Source organism: Nuphar pumila, chromosome 1, assembly GCF_984573655.1.
Source record: "Nuphar pumila chromosome 1, dmNupPumi1.hap1.1, whole genome shotgun sequence".
NCBI lineage: Eukaryota > Viridiplantae > Streptophyta > Magnoliopsida > Nymphaeales > Nymphaeaceae > Nuphar > Nuphar pumila.
In genome coordinates this window covers 24140301-24153261 of record NC_143249.1, presented here as the reverse complement: position 1 = coordinate 24153261, position 12961 = coordinate 24140301, and the positions used below count along the sequence as shown (strand labels likewise).

General features: G+C 41.9%; 1 pseudogene across 1 annotated transcript; it reads right to left on the bottom strand.

Annotated features, from left to right (window-relative positions):
• Positions 1-4345: 4345 nt before the first annotated feature.
• LOC149848372 (serine/threonine-protein kinase-like protein CCR4 pseudogene) lies at positions 4346-6712 on the bottom strand (annotated as a pseudogene). Its single transcript, XR_016432756.1, has one exon. The product of XR_016432756.1 is annotated as a serine/threonine-protein kinase-like protein CCR4 pseudogene (transcript).
• Between the last annotated feature and the right edge of the window lie 6249 nt (positions 6713-12961).

Below are 12961 nucleotides of genomic sequence, written 5' to 3'. Positions count from 1 at the left end.
AAACATTCATCTTTGTCAAAAGGAACATTTTTGGTGTGTTTGTAAGCTACCACCGAAACAAGATTTAGATTGTCCGATCACATTATATAAGTATATTTTTTTAAGTGCTACAAATTTCAATAGCCCACAATGCATCAAAATTCCACCAATGACAAAATCATCTTTTTACTTAGAAATCACTCTATTCAAAGTGTCTCTTAGTAAATGGATCACATAAATGCATCTATGGAGCCAAATTGATCAAATAAAGTTCACACACACATATATGGCCACTAAAATATGAGAACTATATTGTGAACCAAGATTTTCATAATTTTTTTGTTATTTTCTCTTAAATCTTATCACATGGATGTGATCTGATCCGATCTGATATATATATATATATATATATATATATATATATATATATATATATATATATAGAGAGAGAGAGAGAGAGAGAGAGAGAGAGAGAAAACTTCAGTGGAAAACCCTCCCCAATGAAAGTTTTATTTAATTTTTGGTGTTTTTTTCAAAATGCTGACCATACATATGTGATCTATATGCTTATTTTTATAGGAATTAGTTCTTGGAGCGTTTGGTTTCAATGTATAGATAGATTTTTATAAGTTTTAAAATCAATGGCATACAATTTTCATAAATTTTTTAGGCTCCAAATACCATTTTTTCTATCCAAAATTCATGATCCAAGAGTCGATTTATAGTAAATCAATCATATTGAACACATCTGTATGGCAAGAATTTTGAAACAAAATTCCATTGGAGAGGTTTTCATTCTCCCAATATATATATATATATATATATATATATATATATATATATATATATATATATATATATATATAGAGAGAGAGAGAGAGAGAGAGAGAGAGAGAGAGAGAGAGAGAGAGATGAAAACCTACCCGATAGAATACGTGTCAACCCTACGCATTAAGATTTTTTTTTGACATTTTTTTGAAATTCTGACCTTACAGTTGTGTTCAGCATGATTGATTTGCTAGAAATTGACACTTGGATCATACATTTTGGATGAAAAAGTATATTTGAAGCCTCAAAAAATTATGAAAATTGTACACCGTTGATTTTTGAACTTTATAAAAACCTACCCATGCATCCGAATCAAATGATCCAAGTGTCAATTTCTAGTAAATCAATCATGCTGAACACATCTGTAAAGTCAGAATTTTGAAAAAACACCCAAAATTGACGGTCCCAAGCAATCGGGTACCATCTGGTAGGGATGCAGTCGGTAACTTCCCAATACCCTCTCTCTCTCTCTCTCTCTCTCTCTCTATATATATATATATATATATATATATATATATATATAGAGAGAGAGAGAGAGAGAGAGAGAGAGAGAGAGAGAGAGTCATGTAGTGGACAGGTCAGGGTTTGGGCATGGCTCATCAGTTTTTGGCATGCATTGTGTTGGGTCGGGTGGGGCCTAATGCATGTCCACCCCTAATCTTGACGTACCAAAGTCAAGTATGATGATAACTTCATGCTAATTCAATTAAAATGATGCTAAATTAATCCCATACATCAGAATAAAAGCACTTGATCCAATGAATGAACGTTCTGTTCATTTCTTAATCGGGGTGGATCATGTGGATCCAGCCTAAATCCATATCCAGATTCAGATAAGCGTATCTTCTTTTGGTCCATATCATTACCTCTCACACACATATAATGGCATTTGCTAATGTTATTAACCTTTTCTTATTCTACAACTCAATCATAATAAGTATTCAGCGTAGTTATTATTCTTTGGCTTCTCGATTAGAGTCATAAAATCAGTGGTATTTTTTTAAAATATCGTGATTTTATCCTGATATATTAAAAAAATGAAGTCTATTATTCGGATTGGGTTAGTTATGATCCGAATCCAAATTCAACCAAACCCAGACTTTCTTCAGTAGGTCAGAGTGGGACTGAACCGGATTATTGACTTCCCAAGCCAGCTTTGGCAGGTCATGCTGAAAAAACAAAGCAGAAGGTACAAAGTCAAAGTTAACGTATACTATAAGACTATAAGTTATAATGGAATGGTCAAGAAGCCATCCTTGACAAACTTCTAGAAATGCCAGCCTCAAAAAGAATCACATAAAATAAAAGCCAACAAAAAAACAAAAGCCACCTTTAAATTAACCAATGTTGTCAGTATCGGTATCGGACATGAATCGTTGGGCCACCGATTCATCTGTATCGGGCAGATACCGATACTCAACTGAATATCGTTATGTATTGGCCAAAAAATAATTAAAAATTATTATGTGTCAATCCTAACATGATACTTGTTAAAATCAGTAAAATAATATTAGTTTTTTTGGTATTATTTTACATTTATTAAAAAATAGCCAATTCGGGCCTGCAGTGTATCGAAATTCTGCCGATACGATGTGTATTGATCGATACGCACTGATACTGATAACATTGAAAGTAACTCCAAAGGTGCAGGTGGGGGAGTCCATCAGCGTTTGGTTGGATTTACTTTCTCATTTGAATGAGAAAGTGAATCTGACTTGTATAAGTAGCCGAACGTGAAAAGTTAAGCGGTGAGAAAGTGAATCTCATTTGCCTTTGCAATAATTTGCTTGAGATTCAAAACCAGGTGAGTGAGACCCCATGTGATTCTGAATCTCAAGCAAATCAGAAAGTAAATCTGAATCATGTTTTTTCAAAGGAGCAGCGGTACATACCCTTAGTGTGCTGCCGCACCAGATCAGCACTCTATCTTTTGTTGGGCCCTACAGCCTAGGGCTGTATCTTAGAGATGAAGGGCAGTCATGTGCAGCGAAACTCTCAGAGATTGCACCTGATCCGCCCTTGTATGAAAGTCAGTACCATCCCGTTAAGGACATACACATTGTTCATATATATCAAAGGCTGGTGAACCACAAGCTGATTTGAGAAAAGCCAAATATGCAATTGACCGCAACCGTATCCTACCCTTTTCCATTCCTACTTGCGTTTCCATTTCCTGCAGAAGAGCTAGTCTACTGTATATGGCTGGAAAATTGATCTTGTGACCATAACGAGGAATATCGCTTTTTTTTCAAAAAAAAATTATGAAAAAGAAAGAAATTGGCTGGCCCTAATATTTTTTGATAAAAAAAAGCCAAAACTTAATCTTTTATTTTGCAAAATTTTAAATTTTAGTTTGTAAAGTTAATTAAAATTAGTTTTTTATTTAATAATTTTGCCTTTTTCTTGCCAAAAACACAAAAAAATCAATTTAGCACGAGAATTTGTGTTCTGATATTTACCCAAAAAATGCTCTCTCTCTCTCTCTCTCTCTCTCTCTCTCTCTCTCTCTATATATATATATATATATATATATATATATATATTCTCTCTCTCTCTCTCTCTCTCTATATATATATATATATAGAGAGAGAGAGAGAGAGAGAGAGAAATTGGTAGCTACTCAATCAATAGGTGTCCAACCTGCACTCAATCGTGCTGACTGTCCATATGCTGGCACATGATAGACGGTCAGTGTGAAAAAAATGAGCAAAAAAAGCACAAAAATGCTTTTCTCTTAAAAAGCCGTTTACCGGCACTTTCAAAGCGCCACTAAAGGCATCAGGGGGACGTGCCCAGTATTTTTTTATTTTATTTTTAGCTCCCTTTGAAAGCATTGCTAAATGTTATTTTTTGCATTTTTGGTGTTTTTTGCGTGATGATTGTTCATCACGCGCGCACGATGAACGATCAGCATGCTTGAGCTCGAGTTGAGCACCTATGAATTGAGCACATATATATATATATATATATATATATGCGCTTGTGACAACCTCGTTGACTTGAAAGCAAGTCCTAGCGGGATAGAAAATGTGAAATCGAACAACAAAGCTTTTTTGTCTTCAAATTGTGACCCTTATAAGAAGCGTGAATGAAACCAACAAAAGTTTTTTATATTTAAAATGTGGCCCAAAGTCTTAAATGAGTCTCAACCGTCCACTCATCTATCATTATCTCTTTATTTAACTTTCTCATACAAACCTTTTTATTGTAAATCATCACATCTCTCACCCACTCATCAACTTATGTCCAATCATAATGCACCAAGTGTCAAATCCCAACCTAGTTGATGCCTCCCTTCAACCTCCTTCCACCATTTCAAACCCTCTTTTTTGACTTCTTCTTCCAGCACTAAAAAGAAAAGGGAACTATCAAAAGAAGAAATATGAACTCATATGCGCAGCTTTTACTTGGTTCTCTCTTTTACACAAGCAATGAATGAAGGAAGCAAAGAAAAAAATTATATAAAAAAAAAACAAAGTGGCCAAAAATTTACACACAAATGGTCCACTCTTTGGAGAGGGTACTGCCCTTCCCCCCCTTTCTTTTTTTCTTGTTCAAAAAGTTGCCCACAAGTGCAATGCATGGGACCGTGTTCACTCTGAGATTTGACTTCTGGACCTGGAGAGGGACTGGGTGCAGAAGGCAAGGGCCTGTTCTAGGCTGCTGACCACCTCGGTCATCGAGGGTCGATCCTTGCCCTCCAGGTTCACGCAGTCGGCCGCAAGGTATCCCATGTAGGTGACTGCCTCGATCTCATAGGGCGTTGGCGGGGGCAGCTTCGGGTCAAGCACGTAATGGATCTTGTCTGAAATTATGCTGGGGACAGCAAAGTCGACCACATTTCTCGGCGCGGACCCATCCTCGTCCTTGTGTATGGCCTTTTTGCCTGTCAACAGCTCGAGCAGCAGGACCCCGAAGCTGTACACATCGCTCTTTGTGGTCAGTTGCTGGAGCCTGTAGTACTCCGGATCCATGTACCCGACGGTGCCTGCAGCCCGGAGGGATAGGTGCCCGGACTCATCGGCAGGGCCCATCAGCGACAAGCCAAAGTCCGAGACCTTGGCTGTCCATGTGTCATCCAGAAGTATGTTGGCCGACTTGATGTCGCGGTGTATGATTGGTGGCACGGCATACGTGTGGAGGTAATCTATGCCCCGGGCCGTGTCCAGTGCTATCCGGATCCGCGGCACCCACCCATGCAGCGGCGATTGCACGATCTTGTGCAGGTGGTCGTGGAGAGCCCCATTAGACATGAACTCGTACACCAGCACCCGCTCGAGCCCAGCGGTCTCGTCTTCGCAGAAACCAATCAGCTGGACCAGGTTCTTGTGGTTGAGCCGCGACAAGAGGGCGAGCTCTGCCTGGAAAGCGTGGTCATTGTCCTGGTGGTAGTGCTTGAAGTACACAGCTGAAGGCGAGGGTGCCTCGGCACGCTTGATCGCAACGTGGCGCCCATCCGGGAGCTTCGCCTCGTACACGGATCCGAAGCTGCCTGTCCCAACCCGGCAGCCAACAGAGAAGTTGTCTGTGGCCTTGAGCAGCATTTCAAGTGGGAACTCCTCCAGCTTGGCTCCACACCCAAAGCTTAGCAAGTTACCCAGCCCCGGCTTCCGGCGCACTTGTTGGCCAGGCTGGGTTGCAGGCACCTGCTGGATCTGTTCCAGCGGGCCAGAGTCGTGGACCCTGCAACCCTGCCCTTGACAGACACGTGTGGCCAAGAGGCATGCAAGGGAGGCTACCCCAATGGCGGTGCCTGCGCACCCTACTATCAGAAACACTAGTCTGTGCTTGTGAGGGGCAGCTGGATTTGGTTCTGGAGAAGGACTTGGAATCTGGGACCCAATCTCACAAGGCAGGCATACGGACCTACCCGCCGGGCACAGGTTGGCGGAACCCGGCAGGACCTGGCATGGGCACTCTGAGACACACGGCCCTGGCAGCACGTACTCCAATGCCATTGAGGGGTGGGACCCACCCCTGGCATCCCAGCAAATCACGGAGTAGTTATCCCACAATACCCCACAGAACATGCTGCCCTTCCCTGATACGTGAAGGAACTGGGTCCGATCCAATGAACCAGGCAGCTTGAATCCAGCGACCCCCCAGCACACCATGGTCCGGTTGCATGCCCGCAGAGCGCAGCTCCGGTTCTCTCCGAGCACCAGCTGGTCGAACTCGAATGGTGCATGCTCTGGCACCTGGTGCCCAGCGTCAGCGCCCGGTCCCCAGCACACCACCATACCCGTGGCATTCACACCGCAGGCGTGCCGGCTTCCAGCAGCCACCAACCGCATTAGACCCGCTGGCGTCGAACTCCAGTCGCACCCCGGACCATAGCACCTGACATCGCCGGAACCCCGCAGCGACCCGCAAAAGAACCGGTCCCCCACCGCGATGCTGGACAGATTCCATGCCCAGTCCGGCCGAGTAAACCCGCGCCAACGCCACCAATGGAGTCTACCAGCGGCATCGAGCGCGCACACCTGAGACGAGCCCTTCTGGAAATCGGTGATCCCACACACGCCGGCGGAGATCCGCCTAGGGTTCCCCGGGGATCGCAGGTCCCAGCAGTATACGGCCGAATTCGACGACCGGACCGCGCAGGCGAAGCCGGCGCCGGCGGCGATAGAATCGAAGCCGACGCCGGGGAGGAGAGGGAAACTGCGCCTCCGGTCGTAGCTGTAGCAGCTGATGGTGGCGATTATCTGTCTGGGAATCAGACTGCAGACAACCGTTCCAGTCGAGGATTGGGAGATGGCCAGGGATGAGAGAGCGGCCGAAGATGGACAGCAGAGGATGGCTAGATAGAGAAAGAAGAGGAAGGAAGAGGAGAAAGAAGCGTGTTGGTTATCCATGAAATGCTGGAGGAGCTCATCGATCTCCTTCTCTCTTTCAACTCCTTTACTTCATGTTGATGTGGTTTGAGAGGAAGACGAGAAACGTTGATGGCGTTATGAAGGGAGAGTGAGTCCAAAGACGCGGTTTCGAGAGGAGAGTGTGGACCAAGTCGATGGGGTTATCTTATTGTGTGATGACTTTATGATTGTTGGTCAAGAACGTGGTTGTGGGCCGTTCATCTCGGCGATGGATGGTCGTGGAACGTGCTGGATTTTTTTTTTTTAAATTTATTTCGTGTTTGTTGTTGGACCTGTCCTTTCCATGAGGTGATGGCCGTGAAGCTACGCTACTTGACTCACTTGGCTGGCTGCGGGCTGGAGCCGTTAATGAGATTGGATATGGCCGGATCTGTGCTGCCCCAAATCCAAATACAAAATTTTGTATTAGATTTGGATCCGATTCTAAATTTGAATATCACACACAATGATGGAAATTGAACCCAGATCCGAAATATATATGGTGATTCTGGATCACGTAAAAGAAGGCCGACCGCCAACTTACTTCAAAGGTTTTACTTATAAAATGTGCAGATGGGTCAGATTAGATCCCAATCCGGTTATAGATCCAACTTAAAACATTGAACTCGAACCTAATCCAAATCCAAAAAACATTCGAAGTGTATCAATCTGAATATGGTCCTCGTTCCCTTTCACCTTTCTTTGATACGTCAACAATTTCCATCTCCTCCGGAGAGATTGGCCATCCTGCTTGGACGCCAAACAAAGCATTAGGATCTTATTTTAAGATTCCATGTCCTTATCCAGAAATAAAGTATTGGATTCAAATCGGAGGTCTGACCAAACCCGATCCACTTCTACCCTACTTCGGATCCACATCTACCCTAATGAGGGTAAAACATTATTGGACCCAGCCTCTGATATAGGAATGTAAACTGTTCGGGTACGTGCAACCCGATACTCGACCCAAATCTGAGTCCATTAAGCAGGTTTGGTAGCCAAATCTGGATCTGATTAATAATCGGATCAGAGTTTGGTATTAAGTTTTGCATTCAAACCCAAACCCGAATCTGACTAATTAAAACCCATATCCAACTAAAAATCTAAACCAATTAAGTGTAAATACTGGGTTTTAAACTAGTCGGATACTGGTTTGGTTTTTATCTTTCTCCATCCAACTCCAATCCTGATTATGCCAAACCCTGTTAAGTCGGACTTGGTAATGTCTATATCCGACCCGAATCCAAACAGTCTACATCTTAACTCTGATATCATAATCTGACTGAATTATTGACCCTTTAGCAGAAACGAAGTGATTAGCTTCATACCCTAATCGGGTAATGGTTTCAGATCTTTAGCGGATCTCAAGATTTTGGATTTATAGGGTTTGTTCTTGGGAACCATAGTTAGTAGGAAACCAAAAGGAATACAAGAAGGGATATGTGAAGAGAGAAGCTAGTGTTAAAAAAAGTAGTATGATACGGTTGTGAACCGATTATGCAAGCACATGAAAAATGCAAAAAAAAAACATGTAAAAAAAATATACGGTGGGAGAGAAGCAAATAAGAAATAACATGTACACAAGTATAAAACCATATATATATATATATATATATATATATATATATATATATATATATATATATATATATATATATATATATATATATATATATATATATATATATATGAGTAATGCGCTCCTCCTGCCCACCTCTTAGTTTTGCCCAGTTCGGACCCTTAAAAAAATGTCATTTTTGGGTTTTTTTTTTCTCACATCTAACACCATAGATGTGATTTATAGGTTTTGTTTATTAGGAACTGGATTTTGGATCACCATAATCTGACCTGTATACAGGTTTTTTCGAAGATCTAAAATCAATGGCTATGAAGACATAAAATTTTTCTGACTCATAAAATCATATTTTTTTGTCGAAAAAACATGATTCAAGAGTCGATTAATTCTCAATAAATCGAACATGCTACACACATCTAATGGTTCAAATCTATCATAAAACACTTCAAAATTATGGGGCAGAATGAATAATGGGCCCTAATATGTTGAGCTCTCTCTCTCTCTCTCTCTCTCTCTCTCTCTCTCTCTCTCTCTCTCTCTCTCTCTCTCTCTCTATCTCTATCTATATATATATATATATATATATACACATGGAGAATAAATTTATATGTATTTTTCAGTCAAATTAATGCATATGTTAAATACTCTTAAATTATACCGGTTTGTGACACTATTTTTGTGACCATTGATAACTGAAGCCTGGACCTGAACCCTGCTGCAGGCTGTTTGAAACTAATGGGTCAGATATCCGACCCGTTGACAAACCCACCTTATAAGGGGCAGATATTGATTTCTTTCTTTCTTTTTTAACCTAGCATTGGATGGAAGACCCGTATTAAAAGGTTAGTGGACTGCACCAAATGATTAAACGGAACCATAATAAAAGCTCTCAATAAATTGACCCTATCTTCTTTCCAGAATCGTTGACCAAACTATACCTAAAAACTGAAAATGAAGCATCCTCACTTTGCAGTAGAGTTGTCAATAGACCTAGTTGATTTGACCGGATCCTACCCATATCCGTAATGGATCTTGTGAGTAGGGTTCAGTTGGACCGAAGCCTGACCCAGTTCACACTGAATCAACATGGAGTATGATATGTCCGTTCAGACCCAGATCTCTCATCCTATGTCATGCTAAGATTTTACCGGCTTTCATTTTTTACAACATAACCAGATGTTATTCAACCTATGGATCTTGATCCACCACCCGGATCTTGCAAAGCCCATTGGATCCGTTAAGGTTGGACCTATTTGCAGTCCTAATCATGGGTTCTGCTGGCATAGGGTCTTGGGCAGTCTCATAGTCCACAGGGGTTGGTTTTCAATAATGAACCTAACCCATGGCATAGTTTCAAAACTCCACCTAACAGATTGTCAGTTCCATTCTCATACCTAACTGATACCCTTTAAATAATTTGTCCCAGGTTCAATTCCTACCGGGTGTGTGGGTGCCTTTAACTGGTGGGCTCCATAGCGGGGCTTCGGTGTAGGTGACCCTACCCGGGGTTTACCTCGCAGAGGAGCAGGCCCATTTAGTGGCGTTAATGGGTCAGGTTTGATCCAGACCCGACCCATACCAAACCTAATAGGGTCAGGGATTGTTGATACATAAGAAGTCCCGATTAGAATCCAGGTGGGAACCGAAGGGTCCGATTAATATATGGAGACGGGTGTAGTTTGTGAAATTTCATACCACACGCAGGCTCAACCAGAGTTCCAATTAAGATCTGCAATTTTTCAATGTAAAAATGATAAAAAAAAAATTTACCGGGTATGGTCCAGGTCTGGTTCATGTAATCCTTATAGGATCCGGATATGGTTTCCCTTATGGTGGGTCTGATTAGACCCCGGTCCCAACCCGGTGCTATAATCTCAAATCAGGTTTGGGTCTGATTCTACCTGTGTCTGAACCAAACCCGACCCATTGACACCCCTGGGCCCATTAAGTGCCTGGTCCTTAGCGAGGCTTTCTTGTCATATAAAAGAAAAAAAATACCCTCTAAATTATTAGAAACAAATATCCAATGAAATTACTTGTACTGGACCCATCCTTCAAACCCAAGGATGTAAAAGTCTGACTAGGTTCGGATCTAGACGTTACTGAATCCAGCCTAATATGACGCTGATTTGAATTCAATTAGCTATCCCTGATCACGCTGAATACGGATCCAATTAGCTAATTGGATGGATTTTATATTTGGGTCACATTGTCCATAAGATTCGGATTTGGCTTGGGTTCAAATTCAGATCCGGATGCACATCTGTGTACCAAATCTGAATGCTTTACCAAATCCAGCTAATCAAATTCAGATTCAATAGGATATATCAGACGCAAACCCAAACCGTTGAGATCCCTATTGAAAGACTCGTTTACAGGTGTGCAATTTGGTCCAAGCTCACACGGACCCGCCAGGATCGCACAGCTCTGAGAACCGTAAAATTTTACAGCACTTTTAGTAGGTCTTGACCAAGTTGGCTCAGTGTGTTTCTGTCTGCTGCCATGGAAAACTTGGCTCAGAGTCTTCAGACTAGGCGTGCGAATGGATTCGATCGGGTCATGCCTCTGATCAGAATCTGATATGCTTTTCTCGATTATGGATCTCCAAACCAGATCTGATTTTGTATTCAGATCCATCAGTTGGGACTTTTTCAGATTCGGACCAGTGGTTTTTGTTGGATCTATATTCAAATTCAGATTAAATCTGTTGTCTATAAATTTTTACATGCAAAGTGCTTGTTTTCAATATTTTCTCACTAGATCGAGTATGAGCAGGTAAAAAAAATTGGATCTGGGTTCAACTATGTGTTGTTGGATGTTGTCCTGATCCGGATTCAGCCCACATCCAGCTAATCTGGCTAGACAAGCCAAGCCACCTGTGAAGCCAGCAGGCGGCTCCATTCGGCTCAGCTAAGCCAATTCCATAAATTTTCAGTCAATAGTCAAACGACGTGGCATTTCTTCCAGTTTCAAACCAATTAAGAAATTAAATCTCTACCGCACAATGCTCGTACGGTCAGGATCCGATACAAGAAATGTCGAAGATCCAAGACGTACACGTCAATTATTAACCATATTAAAAAAATTAGAGAGACTTTAATTTATGGTCAATAAGTAATAGTCCAAAAACGTTCTTGGTCAATATGACCTTTTGGTGGAGTTGAGTCCAACAAAGGGTCAAGGTCCATTATGGGTCATGGACCCATTCATTGTCTCTATCCAACTAGACCACACGTAGGGATGTAATAGTTCAGATTCGGATCAAATGTGGCTAATACCATATTCGACTAATCGGGTGTTGGCTAAATGGATTTGAATTCAGATTCAGAATCAGATGGTGAAAAGCTCATACCAAATCCGCTTTTCTACATATAAGTGTATTCGGATATCCGTCAAATTCAGATATTTTGTAGGATTTGGTAGCAAAAGATCAAAACCATACCCACATGCGGTTATAACCTGATCTGGTTTTGGCTTACCAAATTCAACTAATCATAATCAAATTGGATCGGATATCGGATAAAATTTGATTCATAGGTATCCCTAATCATATGTGTTGAAGTCCTAGACAAACATATCATATGCAGCTTCCTATCAAATCTGGGTGATCCGTAAGTGCCCGACTTGTTACACCCCAACCAGTGCTAAAATCTATTTGGATCTGACTAGGCCCTGGTTCACAAATTTGAATCGACCCGAATCACTGGACCTGGATTTGGGTCGTTGGCATCCTTAGGAGCAGTTGAATGATGGCCTTAGCTACAAGGGATGGACAGGCTCAAATGAACCCAATAAGCATGGTACAGTTCGAGTGGAGCTCAGCCCAGGGGATAAGATACAATTAGCTACTTTTAAATACTCGGTTATTTGAATGAGCATTAGGAATGGAAATGGATCGGATACACTGAAGTATTCTTTATCTGGATATGGATCCAAGTTTTGTGAACTAGATCCAAAATACAAGTATATAACTGAATAATATCTAATGATGTAGGTATCCGGATTAGAAATATACATGGCAATACTGGACCCGGTAAAATATGGCTGTCAAGGTTTTCACATGTAAAACTGTAAATGGGTTATATAAAGTACTAATCTTGACATACAGCGACACAAAAAGATGATATGAATCTGATTCAAATCCAAAAATAACCCGAATACATAAATCCGCCTCCGATCTAAATACACCTGTGGATCTTACTTCAATGATCGGTATTTGAAAATCAAGTGTTGGATTTGCATCATAGTCCGGCTAAACCCAATCATTTGCACCCCAAATGGGTGTGGGCATCACTATTGAGTCTATATCACATGGACACGAGGAAGAGGTACAGGATGGCAGTGAATCGGGGCGGAGGCGGGGGACAAGGTCTCCACCCCCACCCCGTCTCAAAATTCTGCCCTCCATCACCGCCTTCATCCCCGCACGGGTTTTGATTTTAACCTTCATCTTTGTTTCATGTCCTCCATCCGCAATCCAAATGGAGCGTGGCGAGGCGGGGCAGAGCCCCGTTTCTACCTGGTCCACTATCATCGGTAAAGGTATTTTACTAATGGAGACGAGGCAGGGCAGGGTGAAGGAAAGCATAAGTCCATCCCCGCACCGGTTTTGATTTTAACCTCCATCTCAGTTTCATGTCCTTCATCCCTGGTCCAAACAGGGCAAGGCGGGGCCGGGCCCTGTTTCCCCTCAGTCCACTGTTATCCCTAACCACATCCTTAT